This window comes from Rattus rattus, chromosome 6 (assembly GCF_011064425.1).
Source record: "Rattus rattus isolate New Zealand chromosome 6, Rrattus_CSIRO_v1, whole genome shotgun sequence".
In the NCBI taxonomy this organism is placed as follows: domain Eukaryota; kingdom Metazoa; phylum Chordata; class Mammalia; order Rodentia; family Muridae; genus Rattus; species Rattus rattus.
In genome coordinates this window covers 126,615,838-126,624,599 of record NC_046159.1, presented here as the reverse complement: position 1 = coordinate 126,624,599, position 8,762 = coordinate 126,615,838, and the positions used below count along the sequence as shown (strand labels likewise).

The 8,762-nt window shown below is 40.0% G+C and overlaps 1 pseudogene; it reads left to right on the top strand.

Moving 5' to 3' along the window:
* Positions 1 to 459: 459 nt before the first annotated feature.
* On the top strand, positions 460 to 576 carry LOC116904734 (annotated as a pseudogene).
* Positions 577 to 8,762: the final 8,186 nt, after the last annotated feature.

Genomic DNA, 8,762 nt, shown 5'->3' with positions numbered 1-8,762 from the left:
TATCACTTGAGCTGTGAAATAACAGACCTCACCTCTGTGATGTTGCTAGACTGAGATATTCCCTGGAGGTATCCTTTTACTTAAGGTATTTCCCCACAGCAAAGGTGTCCCACTTGCTCTGATAATAGTTTTCTTGCTTTTTAAAGCTTTTGTTTTTGTTGTAATTGGTATTATCTGTTCTGTTTTAGTTTGGTTGTTATTCATAATGGAAAGTACCGAGGAAAGTAGAAAAGGACTATGGGTAGAAGAGATGAGAAAGCAGAGATGGGGTAGTGGGACATAGGTACTATGAAGCAGGCAGTAGCAGAAATGAAGGGAGGTGCCTCAGTTGGACAGGGAGGAAGAAGGGTAATACAGAGAAAAGGAAGAAAAGGGAAATAAAGAGAGATAAATAATGCTAAGGATATTAAGAAAAAAGTAATAACAAAAGACCTCCTAAAAATATGCACAGCTCTTTTCCCTAGAGGCATTGCAGGTGTGACTACAGCAGTCACATGTGTGACAGAGAGGAGTGAGGCTGAATCTACTCTCAGTGTTCTGAGCTATGAATATCTGAATGATTCATAGCCTAACATTCCCTGAAAAAATAAGCCTGAGAAGACCACCAGTCCAGTAACTTGAAGGCCCAGATGGGCTCCCAGGATGGGAGCAAGGTGGAGAGTAGAAGAACTACGGCCTGGGTGGGAGTGAGTCTGAGATGGACAATCCACACCACTCCGGCAGGCCAGAGGGGAAGCAAGGTCCCGACAACTACCAGACCAGTGCTGGTCCAGACAGAGCTAGCCTGAAATGACCTCCAGTACAGCACTGTGCAGGCATGGAGGGAAGGCCATTCCTGAGACAACCCCTGTCAGGTACCATAATTCGCAAGCATGATATAGCACTCCTGAGACCCCAGACCCTACTAGGAGCAGAAAGTAAGTGGTAGAGAAATGGAAGAGAAAAAGAAACAGAAGCATGCAGGCACAATAAAGAGAGGCAGACTGGAGACTCAACGGTAGTGGGGAATAGCCTGATGTGAGTAGCTGGTGTTGACACCTGAGATCATGGTGGGGTTCTGGCCTGTTCTGCTGCTGGGGGCCACATCTAGGACTATGGCCCTGAAGTAGCAGGAGCTCATTACTACCAAAGACCGGGAAGATGCTCCTGGCTTGGGCACTGCCTGAAGACGTGTTGATGACTGAGGGCTGTGCAGAACTGGTTCCATCCCTCGCCTGAACACTGTGGGAGAGCTGACTCTGGGGGTATGAAAGCAAAATATCTGACCCTGCCGTCAGCCAACTTGCAGTACTCCTGAGAATAGGCCCTGGATGCTGTAGGAATTGCTGGTCACCAGGCTCCAGGACATGAACATGGGAGAGCTGGCGTCTTCCATGCGGTGGAGTAGACAAGGAGAGATACCCTCTTTCCCCCATGACCCTTACTACCTGAGGTAGGCAGGAGACCAGGCCCTGGAATCATGAGAGAAGGAGACCTGTCCTTTCCCCCTCACTAGCAGCGGCACTATGGGGAGCAGACCCTGTACCTCTTCTGAGCAGCACAGTACAGCTGCCCCCAAAGCTGAGTCTTTGGTAAGCTGCCTCCAACGCTTGTGTGCTGTACAGTGATATGGACAAGGGAGAAATATCCCTTTCCTCATTCCTTGTCAGAAGGAGAGCAGGCCTTAAGGTCCTCAAACCAGCAAACACACACACACACACACACACACACACACACACAAGAGAGAGAGAGAGAGAGAGAGAGAGAGAGAGAGAGAGAGAGAGAGAGAGAGAGAGAGAATGGTATTGGGATGAGAACATCATCTATAGTCTCATGTGCTTGGTCCCTAGTTAGGGGTGGCACATTTTGGACAGTCTTAGAAAGTATGGCTTTGTTTGGGGGAATATATCACCGTGGTGAACTTTGAGATTAAAAATCTCAGAGCACTCCCAGTTCACTACCTGTGCTCTCTGTTTGTAGTTTGAGATGTGTACTCTCAGCTCCAAGATCCAGCTGTCTCCACTCTATTGTCAGGAACTCTAGCCCTTTGGAACCATAACCCCAGATAAGACCATCCTTCTATACATTTTTCTGGTCAAGGTATTTTATCACAGCAATGAAAAACTAAATAATAATTATATAACATATATGTAACTATATGTACTTGAGTTATGTCACACAAGCTGATCATGCTCTCTCTAAAGGCCATATAGTATCTAGCAAAGCTCCAAATGCCTGGCATGGGAAACTGCCTTTGCCTTATTGGTCAGGGAAGTCTAAGAGACACCACAAACAGTACAAGCTATTGCCACTTTCCTTGGAAGTATTCCAAAACTTGGTGGACAGATTCTATTGATGAAAACACTGTACACTTTGAACACAGGTCTTAAGACTGAGCTGGAACTAACCTGGAATGTTTGCCTCTGAGGATTAGGTCTCATAGTATTGGAAGTTATTTAATCCACTAAAAGAGAAGAGTGTCAATAGTCCTACTCATGTGAACCACAATATGACTACTCATGAACAACAATAATGACTGCTCTGACAAGGTTTCTACAATGGTGCACTAGTGGCACTTTTAATCCTGAGGATAACCAAGAGCTGTTAACTAGACTTAAGGCCCACACTATGGTAGACATATGCCTGTTACCATAAATCTAAATAGACATCCATTTGGCGAGGCTATAGACCAGAGAATAGAACTTACTACTGTCATTTTACCAAACCAATATAATGTCTAGTTGCACTCTCAATACTTACCTATAAGAACAGATAACTGTCACTCTCTGCTCCTCATCAAACAGTTCAATTTTGCAACAGATAGAACACAATTCTACAACTGTTAAATTTACAGAAAATGAGTAGCTGTGGGGTACATAATCCGAGTCAATATAATTACAACACAACCTGTACTTATACTTAAGGCTCAGTGAAATTTGAAGATGAAGAAGATAGAAAGATTGTAAGAGCTAGAGGACTGAAGCATTTGCTGTTCTTAGGGTTCAGTACATGACAGCAACCATGACATAAACCAATATAGTTGTCTAAACAAGACATGCTAATGTGGGTGGGAGAAAATGTCTCAAGGTTGCACATCTTGATAAAGAGCTATAGGCCATCAACAGCTACTAGAGGAAGGGTGATTTAATTTTTTAGGAATGTTATCTCTGGTAGGTTTTCCAATTCCATGTGAACATGCCTAAACACATATACATCACTAAATTGGCTTAGTGCAATATCATACATATGTATATATAGCTATGTAACTGTAATAATTAAAGAAGAAGAGGTCACACATTTAGGGTGGGGTGTGTGGACATAGGAGATGAGGGAGGAGAAGGGAGGATACAAATGATGCAAATACAGTATCATATATGAAATTCTCCAAAAGTTAAGTAACAGAATGGACTTTGGGGTCTATTCTTTGGTGCATGTGCTTGGTGGCCATTTTTTCCCAATAGAGTCACATCTTCATTTTCCAAGTCTAAGGCTCCAAAAGATACTTTTAACTTAGGGGTAGGTATAACTCTTGGTCATTTTACTTATTATTTTTTAAAAATGAGCACATGGCATCTCATTTTTCCTACCTATTAGTTCTACTAATATCCTATGGCTGACATCCTGTTCTCTGCAAGCTACTTGATGAGAATTTTTGGAAATCCTCTTATATCATGACCAAATCTAATGGTGGCCTGGAGCATATCTAGATTAAACAGCTCTTGAGCTCGTTCTGAGACTAAACACTGATTGCTTTTGTGAGTGAGTATGAGTAGGTACAGTGAAGATGTTGGCATATTAAAGCTGAACATGACTCGTTAAACGTTAAACGTTATCCATAGGATTAAGATAGCTAAACCTTTAGTTCCGAATTACAACAGAATGTGAAAACAGGAAGAAGAAATATTGCACAATTTCTAACTGGGTAGTAACCTCTAACAAAATAAAAGGCATGTTGATGCAGGACAGATACTTCGAGTTAATGACTCATGCTTTTTGATCTGTGTTAATAATGTGGAAACCATGATGGGCAGGTGGATAGAACACTCAGGGTGGGACATGGCTCTGATATACTACACTACCTTTTTTACCTTCAGAAGAACAAGCATCCCCACCCCTATACACACAACATGGGAATTAATGCCATCCTACCATTTATGGCCTTATCTTAATTCACAAAATGCATGATTTCTTTTTATTTCTATCAGGACTGATTTTATCAGCCCATTCAAGAAATTCTTGTTTCTCTTTGTTTTCCTATAGGTTTGCACGTTACAGTAGTTTAGGGAAATGAAATATTTTCCATCATGAAATATTATACTTCTCTAAATCAAGATTTATTACAGCTGCAGAAAACCTTCACCTGGGGGAATTTTCTGTCACACAAGTCAAAGAAGTTCTATTTGTTCTGCCTAGTTTAGCTTTTCTCTCTACTCTGCTGGATAAAATAAAATGAGGTGACAGGAGGAGACATTAATACCCACAGATCCATTTTCCTATAAGTGGAAATTGGTAGCCTTTATGATTCCTTTGGCAAGGGAGTTTTTTTTTTTGCAAAGGTGGCAATTATAAATAACACTAATAACAGTAACAGTAACTCATTTGTCTTGTATTTTTATGTACTTTAATTCTTTTTCAGTTGAATGAAGCAAGAAGAAAAGGTTCATAATGTCTCTGCTAACATAGGCTAGGTAGGAAAAAAAAACTAAGAAATTTAATTGCTTACTAAATTTACCATAATAGACCCCATTAATAATTAGCCAAGCTTTAATATTTTTAAAGCTTAAATTTGTTGTTTGATATAGAGCAATGACCTTGAGAGACAGTCTTAGGTACAAACAGTAACAGATGAAGAAACCCCATCAGATATAGTCTTTCTTCTGGGTATGTAGTCAGTCAACTAAAGACCAGTCCTTTTCAATTTGACCTTAAGGAATAATTCCTCTACATGGAGAGAGTAGAGTCCTGATTACCAGAGGCTGAAAAGGTTAAGGAGGCTGATAGCGAACCACATTCATATTTATATAAGAGGATTAAGTTCTTGTATTCTATGGCACAGTAGGGTGACTATATTTAATGATTTACTAAAATACATCACAATACCTAGTAGAGAGAATTTTGAATATTCCCATTACAAAGCAACAATATATGTTTGATCTGGTGGATATGCTAATTACCCTGAATGGATTGTGGGACATGAGTGCATATGTAAATATATTACACTGAAGTCCCAGGACTGTATAATTATTCTATCAGCTAAAAAACCCTAAGTATTTATATATTTATCTTAAGATAAAAGGTTTAAAAAAATCTCAGTGGAATGTCAACAACAATTTTGATGAAGAATATAAAAGCTTTAAAAGAAAAGCAATAGTTCTAAATGACTTAGTACATTCCGTTTTTTTTTTTTTTACTTTTGGTGTTTGGATACATTTTAGAAAAGCAATATGGAACAAAGTGGAGTTTTCAAGAGGTGATGACAGTATTGTTTTAAAGTCAAGATCAAAATGAATCATACCTGCTGTGAGAGATTGTATCATGTCTCTTCAAAGGACAAATTCTACTAGGAAAGGTTGAAAACAATAGAATAGTAATTAGTTCAAGTGTCCTGTATCTTCTACGGATATATATGCCTTAGCACACTTACTATTTTTAAATGATCATTTCCTATTGAGTAATTTAAGCTACTATAAGGTAAGATGATCCATATGTAAAATGATGAATAATTAAAAATAACAAGCATTTCATAATTTTTATTAATCTTATTTCCCAATTTTTCCTGAATTTGGTAAAAGTGGCAAGTGAGAAAACTCAGATTCTACTCCCTCCCACAGTTTTGGCCTACTTGTTACTAGTCAGCTCAGACATTTACATCACAGTCTTCCAGATGGACTTCCTTTTGCATTATCCACATCATGTAGCTCTTATTTATTTGTAAGCCTCCTCTGCAGGTTTCAGGCTTGCTACCCATGTTCTGATTTTGATTCCATTTTTATTTTCACATCTCAGCCAGATCCACAGTTATGTTAGTGTGCATTTATTACTCTTACATAACTTTAACTTTTTCCTCTCTACTTTGATAGTTTTGAATCTTGTCTCATCAGTCCTCAGACAAAAATCTTTTGTCTGACATTCAAGACACTTTGCAACATAAACTAAAGCTAGGTCATTTGTTGATTTTTTTTCTTACATATATTCCAGCTAACTTTGTCTTCCAGTGGACAAAGAAAATGAAACTTTTCCTTTGGCAGTTTCTTTTCTAAGTGTCTCTGTTTCCACTGACCAAGCCCTGACTCTGTTTGAAGACTTGTAAGCTATTTGTCATTTGTTTGCAGTCCTATCCCTGATTTTGAATTCAACTTGTCTTATGGTCTCTACTTCATTCTCGAACTATGCACTTGGCTTTGTTTTGTTTTAAGTTTTGAGATTCAGTTGAGGGCTCAATTAGAACACTTCTCATTTTTCTCCCTTCAAACCTGCTATGTCTGGCATGGCCTTGATGAGGACAGAATAACATTATTCCTGCGCCTGGATAGGGCCAGTAGACATGGGGCTCCAAGATTATGTTTGACTGCCATGGGCATAAAGCTTGCTTGTATAGTAATGTACATAGTTTACATTCTTCCTTTAAGAAATGTCCTTCCAGCTGGAGTCTGGGAGGTGAAGGTGTGGCTAATGTCTTAGCAAGATGACACTGGGACCTTCAGGACAGCCCTTAAGGCTGTGGAAAAGAACTTTAAAAACATGAATTTTAAAACATAAAGTTTCTCACCTATGCAAAAAATAAGGATACAATATGAATTATAAGAGAAGCATCAGAAATCTAAAGAAATAGAGGCAACTATACCATGAGCCAACATGTGAGAAAGATATTGAGCAAGGAGACAGAGAGCTTTAGGGCATGGTGATAGCAGTAGATCTTATCCAGTTAATGTCTTTCTTTTTCTTCTTACAAAGGCAGACAAATTCCCTAGTTCAGGGTCAGCCTGGGACAGAGCAAGGTTAGACCCAGGTGTTATAGAAATAGCAATTTCAGGATTGGATCCCACCCAGCTAGTTTATTGTCTGTGATTAACAGAGGCAGGCAGATCTCTTTTGCAACGTTAAAAGAAAATGTGTGCTTGCTATCACCTAAGAATTAAGAGACTATTGCGCTGGGAGCTGAAAGTCAGACTCCAGGAACCCTGACACAGCTGAGAGCAGAGGTAGGAACACCACTTCTGCTCTGAAGGACCCACCTGGAGCACTCAGGATACAGGAGCCCAGGAGCAGTCTGGGACAGGATCTTTCCAGTTTCTGTTTGCACCCAGAGCTGATCCTATTCCACAGTTCTCTGTATCCACATCCTCCGGAGAGAGAGGAGGACTTTCAGAAATATAGACAGTTCTGAGAGCACAGGTAAAACCACCATTCCTGCTCACATTCCTGGCCCAAGAGGAACTTGCCTGGCGCTTTCTGGACACAGGAACCTAGGAACAGACTGTGACAGGATCCTTGCAGATTCAGCTTGTGCCCAGAGCTGATATTGTGACACAGCTCTCTGTACCCAGATCCTGCCTGGAGAAAGCCAGTCTCCAGGAGTGCTGACACACCTGAGAGCAGAGTTAAGACACTGCTTCAAGGGACCTGCCTAGAGCCCACAGGATAAAGGGATCAAAGAACAGTGTGGGACAGGATCCTTCTGGTTTCGGCCTCCAGCCTGAGCTGACCCTATGACACACCTGTCCATACCCAGATCCAGCTAGGAGAAGGACAGTATCCAGGAGTACTGACACACAGGCTTACAGGAGGGTCAAGTCACTCTCAAAGACAGCAAGACAAGCTAACACCAGGTACAACCTGATGACAGGAGGCAAGCGCAGAAACCTAAGCAACAGAAACCAAGACTACTTGGCAGTATTAGAGCCCAATTCTCCCACCAAAGCAAATACTGGATATCCAAACACAGAGAAAAAGCAAGATTTAGATTTAAAAATCACATTTCATGATGATGATAGAGGACTTTAAGAAGGACATAAATAACTCCCTTTAAAAAATACAGGACAACACAGGTAAACAAGTAGAAGAGCTTAACGAGGAAAAACAAAAATCCTTTAAAGAATTACAGGAAAATACAAACAGGTGAAGGAACTGAACAAAACCATCCAGGATCTAAAAATGGAAATAGAAACAATAAATAAATCACAAAGGAAGACAACCCTGGAGATAGAAAACCTAGGAAAAAGATCAGGAGTCATAGATACCAGCATCACCAACAGAACACAAGATAAAAGAGGGAATCTCAGGGGCAGAAGATATCATAGAAAACATTGACATTACAATCAAAGAAAATGTAAAACGCAAAAAGCTCCTAGCCCAAAACATCCAGGAAATCCAGGACACAATGAGAAGATCAAACCTAATGATATTAGGTACAGAAGTGAGCAAAGATTCCCAACTTAAAGGGGCAGTAAATATCTTAAACAAATTTTAGAAGAAAACTTTCCTAACCTAAAGAAAGAGAGGTCAATAAACGTACAAGAAGCCGACAGAACTCTAAATAGATGGGACCAGAAAAGAAATTCCACCCATCACATAATAGTCAAAACACCAAATGAACAAAACAAAGAAAGAATATTTGTTGGGAGCGATGCCCTTGAAGCCCTCCATTGTTGATGTTAAAATTAAGTATGACTGGGTTCATGAAAAATCCCCAGCCAGCTGCAGAAGACTAATACAAATCTGATGGTCAAGAAAAATAATAATATGATAAAAACATCCTGCTGACTAATAGATATGACAAACCT